The 14567-nt window shown below is 39.6% G+C and overlaps 1 pseudogene; it reads right to left on the bottom strand.

Moving 5' to 3' along the window:
- Window positions 1–2253: 2253 nt before the first annotated feature.
- Window positions 2254–10092, bottom strand: LOC115785624 (fibrinogen gamma chain-like; annotated as a pseudogene).
- Between the last annotated feature and the right edge of the window lie 4475 nt (window positions 10093–14567).

The following is a 14567-nucleotide window of genomic DNA, read 5'->3' on the forward strand; positions in this document are numbered from 1 at the left end:
TTCTGATGATTTCCACTTCTTTTCCCCTGACTGAGTAATCTTTAGCTGGTGAACATTAGCTCATATACCAGGTCCTGGTGATTTCCAGTGGCTATTAGCGTGCTTAATGTTCAGTAGATCAATGTCCACACAAGTCTATTACAGGATTGTCTCACAGTCCACAAAACTGTTGGACAAGCTTGAATTACATAAACTTTGTAGCAGATGTTTGTTCTCCAAGTCCCTGCCTAGTTAGCAGTCAGCTGCTTCTTATGGAGTCAGAGTGGCATTTCTCCAGCCTTCACATGGAGTGCATAAACTGGAGCTGTTTTCACTGTCCCTCACAAAATCCTCAGCGCAAGAACCTGAATGAAATCTATGTTTAAATAACTCGATGTCACTGCTGAGACCCACAGTTGTAAATCTTGTTCAGATGAGTATATTTCAATGACACTTTTCTTCATCTGTTTCCTCATTTGGTGTGTTTGGAATTTGGTGGGAGAACAGGCCCAAATTTGGATTTCCTTCCTCCTGTACCAGACCATGTTTGCCCGTCAGAGTACATCTATTAATGGTTATCCAGTTAGAATTTGAACCTGGCTGGTGGAGTGTGCGAGTTGTGATATTGTGGCATAGTAAATTCAAACAACCTTGTTTAGACCAATGTTCTGGCTTTACTTAGATATTTTTGTGGCCAATTTAATAAAACACAAACTGCCTTTTGAAAGAGTCAGTGGCTGTACTAACATAAATCTTATCCCCTATAAGGAACCATAGAAATTTATGCATAGTTTGGCACAAGCACATGCCAAGAGCTGGGCAAAATTTGGACTCCAAGAGGGATTATCGATGTGAGGTCGATGATGCACTGGGACAAGTACTCCTGGTGTGATGTAAAGTAAATAAAGTGTGTCAGTGTGGCTCAAAATGAACAACACAACTCAGATGTTCTGATGACTCTGCAACAATGTGACAAATAGTTTTATGTCCTTAAAAATTTGACTCCATAATTTGTTTAGTTAGACATTTTCTAAAAATAATTTACGTGGGCGACAGAAGGAAAAGTAGAGAATAGTTATTAAAACTCAAAATTGCTGCAACCTAGAAATAAAGTCATAAAGAGCAACCTTGATATTTTGATATGAAAATGTAAATAAAATGACTAAAAAAATTATTTTTCAAAGCAAATTATTGTGATCAGTTTTTAAAAACCAAAGTCAGAGGCCACTGAAGGCATGAGGAATATTCTTACTTCTTGCCTCTGAATGCACCAGTTTAAACTGGTGCATTCAGAGGCAAGAACAACAACTCTGAGTTACTGTAATGAGAGTAATCTAATTACATGTCTTACGGTCATAATGGACTCTTTCTAATGTGTCATTTGTAGAGCAGTGCTTTGAGGGTCACCCGCCTTACTAATATTTCAGAATTATTCATTTTATGAAAGAAAAACTATTGAACTGTTTCATTGCTTTGAACCTGGCCACAGGGTGGCAACAAGCCAGTGTACTCCTAGTGTCGGTCGCAAGTCTGGATAAATGGGGAGGGGTGCATCAGGGAGAGCATCTGGCGTAAAATCTTTGCCAAATCAAACATATGGATCATAAAAAAATTTAGACTACCCACATGGTAATTGTGCTGCTGATGGCTGATGATAAATGAAGAGGAGGTGAAGAAGGAGTTGAGTTCTGGGTGGAATTGAGCCAGGCCAGGGTGGTAGGGAAGAGTTACCAGATCAAAGTACAGCTGTAGTGCTGAGGGACACTGCCAAGGCAGTATTTGGTGAAGAAAAAGACAAGGAGACTTGTTGGTGGAATGAGGAAGTGCAGGAAAGCATTCAAAGAAAGAGGCTAGCAAAGAGAAAGTGAGATGATTAGGGAGATGAAGAAAGTAAACAGGAGTACTGGGAGGCTGAGTGTGTGGCAAAGAGATAGGTGGCAAAGGCAGAGCTGTAGTGACTACAGAGGGGAAAAGCTGATGATTAATACCATGAAGATATGGGAGAGTTGCTGAAGCTAGGTTAATAAGAGAGGTGATGATCAGTGAGCAGCAGTATGGCTTCATGCTGAGAAAGAGCACTAGAGCTGAAATGTTTGCTTTGAGAGTGTTGATGGAGAAGTAGAGAGAAGGTCAGAAGAAACTGCGCTGTGTCTTTGTGTATTTAACTGAGTGATGACAAAGCTTTAATAAATATTCACAGTGTGTCCCAATGGTGTTGATAATGTTATGCAGCAAATAAAGTGGACATAATATTAGCATTTACAGCAGTATTTCTTTCAAGGCTGCTGCCTAGCATTGCATGCATGCCTATATTTGTGACCACACATTGTAAAACAAATTCAGATCAGGTCAGAGATGTATTGTACTTAAGCTTACTTGATTATTAATTTTTTGTAGCAGATGTTTTGTTTAATCTCAACATCAGTTGCCAAATAAACTTTACGTTCTTGTATTTTTAGCACTTGAGCCCAAAATAGACGCCCAGTGAAGTAATGACCAACCAAATTCTACACAAGTCGGGACCCTGTGTAAAATTGTAAATAAAAACAAATTGCAATGATTTGAAAACACTTTAAACCCACATTTTATTCATGATAGAACACAGGAAACATATCACAATTTTAAACTGAGAAAATTTACCATTTTAGGAAACATATTAGCTCATTTTGAATTTGATGGCAGCAACATGTTTCAAAAAAAGATGGCACAGAGGACATGTTCACCACAGTGTAGCATCACCTCGTAAGTCTGGGAGAGGAATGTTGTGCCATTCTTGTCTGACCGATTCTAGCTGCTCAACAGTTGTGGGTCTTCTTTGTTGCATTTTTCATTTCATGATGTTTTCATTTACTGAAAGGTGTGGACAGCAGGCAGGACAGTTCAACACCAGGACTTTTCTATGAAGCCATGCTGTTGTTGTAATAGATGCAGTATGCGGGTTAATGTTGTCTTGCTGAAATAAGCAAGGCCTTCCCTCAAAAAGACGTCATCTGGATGAGAGCAAATGTTGCTCTAAAACCTGTGTATACGTTCTGCATTGATGGCGCCTTTCCAGATGTGCAAGCTGTCCTTTCCACAGGCATCCATGAACACCCATACCATAGGTGCAGGCTTTTGAAGTGAGCACTGAGAACAAGCTAGATGGTCCCTCTCCTCTTTAGTCTGGAGGACAATGCACCCGTGTTTTCCAAACAGAATTTCAAATTGGAATTCATTTGATGACTGAACAGTTTCCACTTTGCTTCAGTCCATTTTAAATGAGCTTTGGCCCAGAGAACACAACTGCATTTCAGTGATTCTTGGAAGTCTTCTTGAGCCTGTGCAGTGATTTCCATGATCGAATCATTCCTGTTTTTAATGCTGTGCCCCCTCAGGGCCTGAAGGCCACAGACATCCAATACTGATTTTCAGCCTTGTCCTTCACGCACAAAGATTTCTCCAGATTCCCTGAATCTTTTGATATTATTTACCGCAGATGATGAGATATTCAGATTCTTCACAGGAACGTTATTCTAAAATTGTTCCACAATTTGTAGATGCTGTTTTTTGCAGACTGGTGAATTAAAGATGGCCAGAGAGCCATTTTTACCTCTGAGAAACTCTGCTTCTCTAAGAGGCTAATTTTTAAAAAAATATCCAATCACATTACTGAACTATTACCAATGAACCTAATTAGCTGCAAAATGTCCCATCAGCTGTTTCATTTGGGTACCACTTAGCACTTACTTTTCCAGCCTTTTGTTGCCCTGTCCCAGTGTTCAAGCTCAAAATGAGAAAATGTCTTTCATGAAATGGTAAAATGTCTCAGTTTAAGGTTCTTATATATTTTGAATTTGAATTTGGGTTTATGAGATTTGCAAATCATTGCCTTTTGTTTTTGTTTACATTTTACACAGCATCCAAACTTTTTTGGAATTGGGGTTGTGGTAAAGAATGACGTTTAATGAAAGATTTGAAACCAGTGAAAAACAAAAGGAACTCAGGTGTTCTGCAAACATTACAGAAAAACCAAATGTCAGAAAGTTTTCATGGAGACATTTTTTTGAATCTAAGGAGAACAAAAACATGTCTCCTTTTTAAGCATCTCCAAGTCCACCAAACTGTTTCACTCCAGCCTGCTGTCCGCCTGCTGTGATGCGGCTGAGGGGAATGAGCTTCATGGTGGTCTCTTTAAGGGAGTACCAGCGGTTGTGCCATGTGACCCAAATGATGCCATTGTCGAAGCCAAATTCACCAGCATCCTTTTCAGTGTACCTGCCACCTGCGAAAAGATAACGCAAACAGTTTAGACCTCAAATCACTGCAATATTTGTGTCTCTGGGGTGTTAAAACAACACAATTACAGCACAGTGAACTGAACCCATTATATAAATGAACATCAATTTAAGGGTTTGGCACCACCTATATCCAGGAGGGTCTTACCTGTGTAATATTTTCCATTCAAATGTGCAGCATGACATCTGTTCATCCACCAGCCAGAGCCGTCCTGCTGAGCACAGTTGCCATCATACTTGTCGTTGTCCTTGTCAAAAGTGCTGAACTGCATGCCATTGTGTGCTGTGTAGAACTTGTCGCTGGGGTCATCTCCAAAGTCAAAACCATCAAAAGCATCTCCGGCATCACCACCAAAGTAGTAACCGTAGGTCATACAGTACATGTCGATCTCTGGCCCCACTCTGAACATGTTATAGTCGGCATACCTGGAGAAAAGAGAATGATGGATCTGAAGTTAGTTGTTGGTAGCCACTGCGAAGTCACTGTTTTCCTTCCTCTAAAGTAACCTCGTGCCAAGGCAGCCATGTTTACACTGTCAGCAATTCCCTTCCTTACATAATCTTTTATCGCGTGTGTGTGTGTGTGTGTGTGTGTGTGTGTGTGTGTGTGTGTGTGTGTGTGTGTGTGTGTGTGTGTGTGCACCTTTTGTTGCCCTCCCAGTCAACAAGCTCTATCCTGAGCACAGTAGGGAGAGAGGAGCCGGTAGTGAGCAAGTCTTCTCTTTGCCCAGCCAGAACTCTGTGGTGTCGTCTGGGGAGAGATAACCGAAGCCCTCCTTGTATTGGACCCAGTCTTTGTGGAAGTCCACACTGCCAGGGTGGATTCTGCTCTTACTCAGTAAAACATTTGTTAAATCTTCATAGATTTGAATGAGTTCTTAAAAACTGATGACAAAGGGAGTTTATGAGAAACTGTTATTGAAGATTAGAAAACAAGTGCTAGCATCCATGTTACATTTGTTTAACTAATACCTGATTTCATGAATCATATGCATAAGCTTGATCTTATTTAACTCTGGCAAAACAAAAAGTCAATCGCACACTTAAACTTTTCATGTCTTCTCAATCAGTTTATTACCTTTGGGGCTAAAAAAAAAAAAAAAAAAACACTGCTCCAACCCCACTACAACCTTTGGATAAGTAGTTAAGAAAATGAATGGAATCATTTAGTGTAAGATGATGACAGATGAGCCATTTTCCTTTGTGGTTCAGATGATGCATAACCTTTGTATTACTGTGAAGCCACGTCCAAAGGTGTCAGTCTCACAGTAGACCAGGAACTGCTCAGTTGCTTTCGTTGGCCTCACATAATAAAGACCACTTTTGGTGGCTCCCTTGTTTGCAATGTCCTGGCAGTCTGAGGAGAACCAAAAATAAAAAGTTAGGGAGAAAACGTTATTAAACTTTTTAAAACTGTGCTATTTATGATCAATCCAAACAGTCAGCATCAGAATACGTTTGGTAAGTATGTCTATTGAACATTCAGGTAATAAGGAATTACTTTTATAATAAATATGTTGACAGCATACTGATTAATTTTAATTTTTTGATAAATTTTTCAAATGAGGCAAGATTGAAATCTTTTTTTTTTTTTTTTTTACGTAATCCTTTGGTGGGTTGGATCTCTCCATCTTTGCAGGAGTCACTGCAATTCTGCTGAAGCTGAATGGAGAGCTGTTTCAATTTTGCCAGTTTTCTTTCATTGGATGAGATTAAGTCCTGAAGTTCCCTGGAAGGAGTTAAATATACTGTAATTGGTTTGTGGTTTCCCCTTAATACTTTATGTTGCAGTTCTCTGTACTAATAACAACTATTAACCCTGAGAGAATTACTAGAGCCTCAAATAAAGTGAATGAGAAGTAGAAGAAAAGAAAGTGCAAGAAGCAAAAACAAAAACAAAACAAAACAGAAATGACAGCTAACACACCACAGTCACCTCAAGGAGTTTTATTTTGTAAGGTAAAGACACTACAATAATACAGAGAAAACCCAACAGTCAAAATGACCCCCTATGAGCAAGCATTTGATGACAGTGGGAAGGAAAAACTCCCTTTTAACAGGAAGAACCCAGAACCAGGCTCGGGGAGGGGCAGTCATCTGCCACGACTGGTTGGGGCTGGGGGAGAGACAGGACAAAAGACATGCTGTGGAAGAGAGCCAGAGATTAATAATAACTGGTGATTAAATGCAGAGTGGAGTATAAACAGAGTAAAAAGACATGAATGAGAAAGAAATACTGCATCATGGGAACCCCCCATCATCCTAGGTCTATAGCAGCATAACTAAGGGATGGTTCAGGGTCACCAGATCCAGCCCTAATTATAAGTTTGATCAAAAAGGAAAGTTTTAAGCCTAATCTTAAAAATAGAGAGGGTGTCTGTCTCCTGAATCCAAACTGGGAGCTGGTTCCACAGAAGAGGGGGCTGAAAGCTGAAGGCTCTGCCTCCCATTCTACTCTTAAGTATCTGAGGAACCACAAGTAAGCCAGCAGTCTGAGAGTGAAGTGCTCTATTGGGGTGATATGGGACTATGTGGTCTTTAAGATAAGATGGGGCCTCATTATTATTTTAGAAATATTGTGCAAATACAAAAAAGCAGTCCTACGCATTTGTTTAATATGTGCATTGAAGAACATATCCTGCTCAAAAATGACTCCAAGATTTCTCATAGTGTTACTGGAGGCCAAGGTAATGCCATCCAGAGTTAGCATCTGGTTAGTCACTGTGTTTCTAAGGTTTGTGGGGCTGAGTATAATAACTTCAGTTTTATCTGAATTATTACACTATTAAACCAGTGCTTTCCTCTCGTGACATTAAGAGGAGAGTAGGCATGGTAGCAAAGCTAATGATTGAGGTGATGTTAGCACTTTCACCTTTTTAACTGCCTGTACACAACATTTAGCGTTAAGTAAACATCCTTCTTTGCGTTTAGGCCAATTTATCTTTTAATGTGTCCCCTGCACTCACGTAGATGTGTTTTTCTTTCTCTCAGCAGATTCATGACACGACTTGTTGGAGTCAAGCTGTATTGTGTTAAGGTGAGTTTGCATCGTGAGTGTGCCAAGCTGTGGTATTAACACTCTAAAATGTTATCTGTACATTATCAAGGGCTGAACAAAAATGAAACACATTACCACTATGCATGTTGTATAGCAGGATGCAAGTCTCACTTTAGAAATTACAATTCTTTCAGGTTTACGGTCATCACTGGCAGTCACCTTGTGTGTCACATTGTGAATCTTTGCAGGGACCCGTTATAGTTACTGTTATTATATATACTATTATCATATACTATTGGCCTTAACAGGGGTAGTTTGCATGCTGGTTAAATTCCCCCAAAGTTGTAGGCAATTCAGTTTATTTATATAGCACTTTTCACACATATGTCACAAAGTTCTTCACACAGCCACATGGTATGTCTGTGTGAAGAACAGAGCAAAGATACATGGGAAGTTTTTTGTGATGACCATGGGGAGGACATTGATGGTCTGGTGAACGGGATAATGGACTACATAAATTTTTATGTAGATAATGTCACAGCCACCAGGACTGTACAGTATTTCTCGAACAATAAGTCGTGGATCACTCCTGACATCAAGGCTCTCCTGAGGAGGAAAAAAGAGCCTTCAAGTCAGGAAATAAGAAGGAACTGAAGAGCGTACAGAGAGAGCTGAGGAGAGGGATTTGGGAGGGAAAAACAGACAGATGGATAACCAGTTGCAGCTGAATAACATCACTGGAGTCTTGAGGGGGCTTAAAGCCATCTCAGGCCATAAGAAGCACAGTTTTTTTTTTCTTCCTGCTCTCGGTGGAGACGGAAGCATTTTCCTCTTCTCCCCAACCTTCCCTATCTACCCCTGCTTTTTGCTGCTTCGCTGCTTAGAGTATCTCTTCACACATCCCCGAACTGGAAATTAAATTATGGATCTGGTCAGCTGGTCTCTCAACATATTGATGGCCAAATTCTCATCATGAGGAGACTGGGAGAAGGTTAACCCTCTTTCCTCTGGTCCGACTACACACCCGGCTGGCTATGTTATGGATTCCCGTGGGGATGGAAGATAACGTTCCTGGCTGCACTGTGTGCACGCAGCATATATATTGATACCAGGATTTTTTTCCCGAATTGGACCTGGGTATACCTGGTTTCCGGGCAGCTGTTCAGGCCCTAGTAAGGCTGCCTATGAGGAATGCAGAAACAGTACGAACTCAATCAGACTCAGCAGAGCTGAATCTAAATGGATTACATCTGGAGGAGTGTTGGAGTCTCTGTTCTGCATGGCAGAGTAAAACCAAATTCGGATAATTGGACTTCTGAGAGGTAACCAGAAAACTGTAAGGTCTGTCAGCAAATAGTTATGATGGCCTGAACCAAAGCAATTGCAGTATTTGGAATTTGGCTCCCAGACGGCCTTGGATGGCTGTCTATCTAAATCGCCTCTTGAAGATGCTCTTCACCCCCGCCCCGTGTTGTGACCTGTATGAACTGGTATCCTGGCAACCAAGGCTGACTATACCATCTTATCATGAACATTATCATGAACTGCTGGTCTGGAAGCTGTGTGGCCATCACAGTATCCTGCTCGTCTCCGCTGGCAGCCCCTCCCCTACCCACCCTAGTGCTCTCCAGGCTTTGAATGTGCTACTGCTTTGCTGAGGTGTTTTTTGGAACCTTGTAAGGTGTTCATAATGAACACAATACGAGATGATTTTTTTGAACCTACCTATCCCAGTGTATCTCTTTCTGTTTTCCTGCTAAAGGTAGCGCCTGCAAAATGGCTGCACGACCTCAGACACCTGTCCCCCCTGTTTGTTTCTGTGTTTGTATTTCTCTTGGATGGGTGTTCTGGAACGCAAATTTCATTATATGTTTACATATAATGACAATAAAGTCTTCTTGAATCTTGAGTTTTATATATATAAAACATCATCATTTAGAAAAATTAGAAGCAATATTAGTTTTAGATATATGTTCCACTATTACACATGCTCTTTAATTTTTCTCTCTTCTTTACCTGAGGAGATTAGCCGCTCCACATTTGTCAGGACAGTTATTTGCCTAAATAGAAAAAAAAAAAGATAGTGTGCTCATTTATTTGTACAGAAATACCATCCACACTGTAGGAAGATGTAAAATTCTGCCTTGTAGCTGCGTACTTACAACACTATCACTGGGGGTGCATGTTTTAACGCTGATTTGCTAAAAAAAAAAAAAAAAAAAAGGAAAAAAACATTTGGGACTTTGTGCTCAATGAACTTGTGTCAGCCAAAACAAAAGTATGACTATGACTTACTGCTGCTGAGAAGGAACAAAGTAGCAAAAGTCCTCCAGCCCTGACAAAAAGTGATAGCGCCATGTTGCTTTGTCCACAAGTTGAGATTTTGTCTTGTTGGAGGGTGAAGAGCAGCTTGACTCTGTTGGATATTTATCTGAACAAGGTCCTCAGGCAAGACCACAGGCAGACAATCCCACCCACTCTGTTGCAACAAAAAGGGACTGAAATGTCTGACAGCTACCAACTGACAGCTTAGCTTATGACTGTGTGGCCACACAGCTAAAAAATGAGAATATTCTGAAAAAGTTTATTTAAAAAAAAAAATTGAATTCAAAGGGTAAACTTTCATATATTCTGTATCCATTACTTGTAAAGAGAAATATTTCAAGCCTTTTTTGTTTTCATTTTGATGACTTTGGCTTATAGCTCATAAAAGTCAGAATTAGAATATTTTATAGTTTGGTCAAAAAAGGATGTAAAATAAAGAAATGTCCATCTTTTGAAAAGTATGTGTATACACTCAGTACTTGGTTCGGAGCGCTTCATCACAATGTGGTGTGACATGCAGGAAGTCAGTTTGTGGTACTGTTGAGATGTTACTGAAGCCCAGGTTGCTTTGATTGTGGCCTTCATCTATTTTTGGGTTTCTCCTTTTCCTCTTGACAATATCTCATAGATCCTCAAAGTGGTTTGGATCAGGTGAGTCAGGTGTGCTAATCAAGCGCAGCCATTAGGCTTTTAAATTCTCATACAAATTATCGTTTCCTATCACACTTTTTCCTTCCAGTCAACTAATGCTGTATGCTTCAATAAAGCACATCTGACTAGAGATTAGATTAGATTAAACTTTATTAATCCCTTTAGGAAGATTCCATCAGGGAAATTAAAGGATGCCTCCTGGGCACTTCATGGGTGAGGTGCTACTGGGAGGAGGCCCCTGGGCAGACACAGGACATGCTAGAGAGAGTATATCTTTTGGCTGGCCTGGGAACGCCTACATGTTCCCCCAGATGAGCTGGAGAAGGTAGCTGGGAAGAGAGTGACCTGGGCTTCTCTGTTTAGGCTGCTGCCCCTGCACCCGGCCATGGATAAGTGGAAGAGTAAACATGAGAGCTGTGAAATTCACAGTTGAGTGGACACTTAGGAACTTGGGGAAGCCATTTGACCACGTCCATTGGGGTGTCCTATAGGGAATGCTTTGGATATCTTTGGATATCTTTATCTTTTTTGGATACAGGCAACTGTAAAACTGTAAAAACCTATAGAACCATAGCAAGTCCCAGTGGAAGCTTGACTACCCTTTGTCAACAATTCTGTTCATGGAAAGAATTTCTAGATGCAGTCAAGCAGCTGACAATTCCTGGATTGGTGCCCTCAGGATTACCTCTCTGCTTTTTGTTGATGATGTGGTTCTTTTGGCTTAGTTTGCAGCTGAGTGGGACATGGCTAGAATTTTGATTAGTACCTCTAAGGCTACAGGCATGATTTTCAGTTGGAAAAGGGCAGCAATTCATTCCCACTTTGGGTTGGGAATGAATTGCTGCCCCAAGCGGAGGAGTTCAAGTATCTCGGAGTCTTGCTCATGAGTGAGAGAAGAGTGGAAAGGTGTGGGATTGGCAGTGATAAGGACAATTAACCAATCTGCTGTGGTGATGAAAGAGCTGAGGGTTGGAGATAATCTGAGAAGCTCAGTCATTTGGGCGGGGCTCAGAGTTCCTCCTCCACATTGAAATGAGCCATTTGAAGTGGTTCAGGCATCTGACTAGGATGCATCCTGGATGCCTCCTAGGTGAGGTGCTTCGGGCATGTCCTTCCAGGAGGAGGCCCTGGGGCAGACCCAAGACTGAGATGTTTCAGCTGGGTGGGAATGCCTTTGTGTCCCGGGAAGAGCTGGAGAACATGGATGGGGAGAAGGGGATCTGGGTGTCTCAGCTTAGACTGCTACCCTTGTGGCTGGAGCCCAGATAAGTGGCACAAAATGTATGTATATATGGATGGATGAGGGTTTGAACGCACGGATTTTCATGACCTATAAGCCAACAGTCAGATGACCCTCATCAATTCAATTCAATTCAATTCAATTCAATTCAATTCAATTCAATTTAGTTTTATTATTTTATTTTATTTTATTTTATTTTATTTTATTTTATTTTATTTTATTTTATTGTTTTATTTATTTTATTTTTATTATTATGTAGCACCAAATCACAACATTCACCTTAAGGAGTTTTATATTGTACAGTAAAGATGCTACAATATTAGAGAGAAAACCCCAACAATAACTAAATGCTAGTTTAAATATCTAAATGCAATGATGGTGTATAAACACGTGAAAGGAGTTTAGTGATGAAGAAACTCTTAAGATGGCAATTCTTCTTCAAAATGAAAACAAAAATGCCTCAAATATTTCAGTTTACGTGTACTGAATATAGAATATTTGCCTTTATGAATTAAGTTACAAAAAAAAAAAACCCTTTTCATGATATTTTAGTTATTTGAGATGCATTAGTATGTCCCAGTGCCCTTAATGATGACAAAGCAAGTCATTTTTTTGCATTAGTAAATGATGACATTTTAGATCTGGGCTTCCAGTCAAATTGAGTTTGTCCCAGTGAAGAACTCGGGTTGTAAAATACTTTATAAACCTTTCTTAATCATTGCTTGATATAGCTCAAACAAAAATAACAATTTTAGTTGTTCCCTGATGAATGTGCAACCTCATGTTTCTGTGTATCAATGCCATTAGCATGTTATTAATAAAGAAATGATAAAAAAGGGTGCAGCACCGTGGTGTGGTGGTTAGCACTGCTGCCTCGCATCTAGAATGACATCTTGGGTGCAATTCCACCTTGGCCTGGGCCTCTCTGTGTGGAGTTTGCATGTTCTTGCTGTGTCTGTGTGGGTTTCCTCCCACGATCCAATGACATGCAGTTACTGCCCATAGCTGTGAATGGTTGTCTGGCTCTCTGAGTTGGGCCTGCGACAGGCTGGTGACCTGTACAGGATGTACCCTGCCTCTTGCCCTGTCAGCTGGGATAGGCATGGAAACATGGAAAGAAAGAAAAAACAAAATAAATGATTATAGTAAATCTGAGATTTGTGTTTTCGGCAGTAATTCTTTGCACTATACTTTTGCACAATATTCATTACAGACATGTCAGCATATTAAAATTTCCACAAATTTCCTATTTTGTATTTTGATCAAATGAGAACATTGAATGAATTGAATTTGGTGAGGTCAAAGGTCATAGTTTGGCTGCTCTACCACACTATGTTTGCCTAACAGAGTACATCTGTCAATGGTTATCCAATCTAAACTTTAACCTGTCCGCTGCAGTGCGTGGGCTGCCATGCTTTGGCACAGCTAATTCAAACAATCTAGTTCAGGACAATCTTTTTGCCAACATTATTATGAGATTAATTTAAAAAAATATTCTGTTGCCACTGCTTTTGGGCAGCAGCCACAGATATTAATGTGTCATTTCGTATGATTATGTACCAAGAGGCTGGTGGAATTTGGACTCCATGAAAAATTATCAATGTGAGTCTGAGGATGAACGGGGACAAGTACTACCAGTGCAATGCAAAGTAAACAAACAGTGTGGTTCAAAATAAACTACACAGTGATGTTCCAATATCTGTGCAATGATATGACAAATGGCTTGATGCCAGAAAGGTGCAGAGCTCCATAATTTGTTCGGTTATTCTGAGATTATACAATACTTAACAAATTTATTAGAATACAAGCAACAAAAACAAGAAAACACAAATACTTTGGAAATCTGTCAAAAACTTGTTTAATATAAAAATTATATTGTCACTTATCATAACAAAATGATGTTGTTATTTACTAGGCAAATAAACTGAATTCACATTTTTATATTGAAATTTGAGCAGAAATTAACAAAGCATTCAACCACAAATGCTACTTTTTCTGTTCAAGAATGCAAATAACCAGCCGTAAATGGTTATTTTAATCAAAAAATAACAATGTGATTTACTTTTTTTCTGCTTTTTGTATGAAGAAGTAAACTTGAAAATTCATTGATAACAACAGTAATTATATTTTAACATTAAAAATATCATTTTGAGTAAAGAGCTTGTGAATACTGGTGGATTAATCATTGCAGAAACATAAAATTTTTTTTTTGGTAATTACCAGGACTCTTAATTTAGTGCAGCTGTGCCACAAACCTCACACTGGGTGGAGTCTAATAAATTTGTGAAGCACTGTATATATAAAAAACTTGGATGAAAAAAAAAAGATTTTATTGATTTTTTTTTAAAAAAAAAGCAAATGATAATGAATTGTTTGTTAATAAAAGGCAGATACTGTATGCTTGTAGGCATGAGTGACATGTTTACTAAGCTGGTAAATTACTGTAGTGAAGCGAGTCTATGAAGAGTCCTTCATGCAGCGTAGTTGTTGGAGTCATTCTGGACTGTTTCCAGCTATTTGGTGCCGTTCACTGAGGGTCACTGGCCATGCTGATATTTTACAATTTATGAAAGAGAAAATACTGATGACCAATGTTTCTGTGTTTCACGGCCTTTAGAGGAAACTCAGTTGGTTTTTAAGTTCCACAGGAGGGTTTTGATGTGGTGAAAACAAAAACTTCATTTGTTGTTGCCAGAGTGTCACTGTGGTGTTGATTGGATTAGCATTTAGAATGGAATTTATGTCAGGGCATGTCTGGCTTTATGTACAGGTGTATATTACTGCCCATGCACTGTACTTTCTAAAATATGTTTGTATCATCTCAACATCATTTTATCATCATTTTACATCTGGTAGCCAAACTAACTTCACATTGTTGTATTTCTGGGCTGACAGCAAATGAATTCAAAGACAGCCCAATGAAGTACTGACCACCCATATCTATTATTCAAATCTTTTTATTTGTTTTAAACATGTAATAACAACAATGAAATAAAAACAAAATGACAACAGGTGCTGACATCATATATGTCACAGGAAGGAGGGGAAGGGAGGAGGGATGGAGGAGGATATGGAGGGGAGGAGGGGAGGGCAGGTGGGA

This window comes from Archocentrus centrarchus, chromosome 1 (assembly GCF_007364275.1).
Source record: "Archocentrus centrarchus isolate MPI-CPG fArcCen1 chromosome 1, fArcCen1, whole genome shotgun sequence".
NCBI lineage: Eukaryota > Metazoa > Chordata > Actinopteri > Cichliformes > Cichlidae > Archocentrus > Archocentrus centrarchus.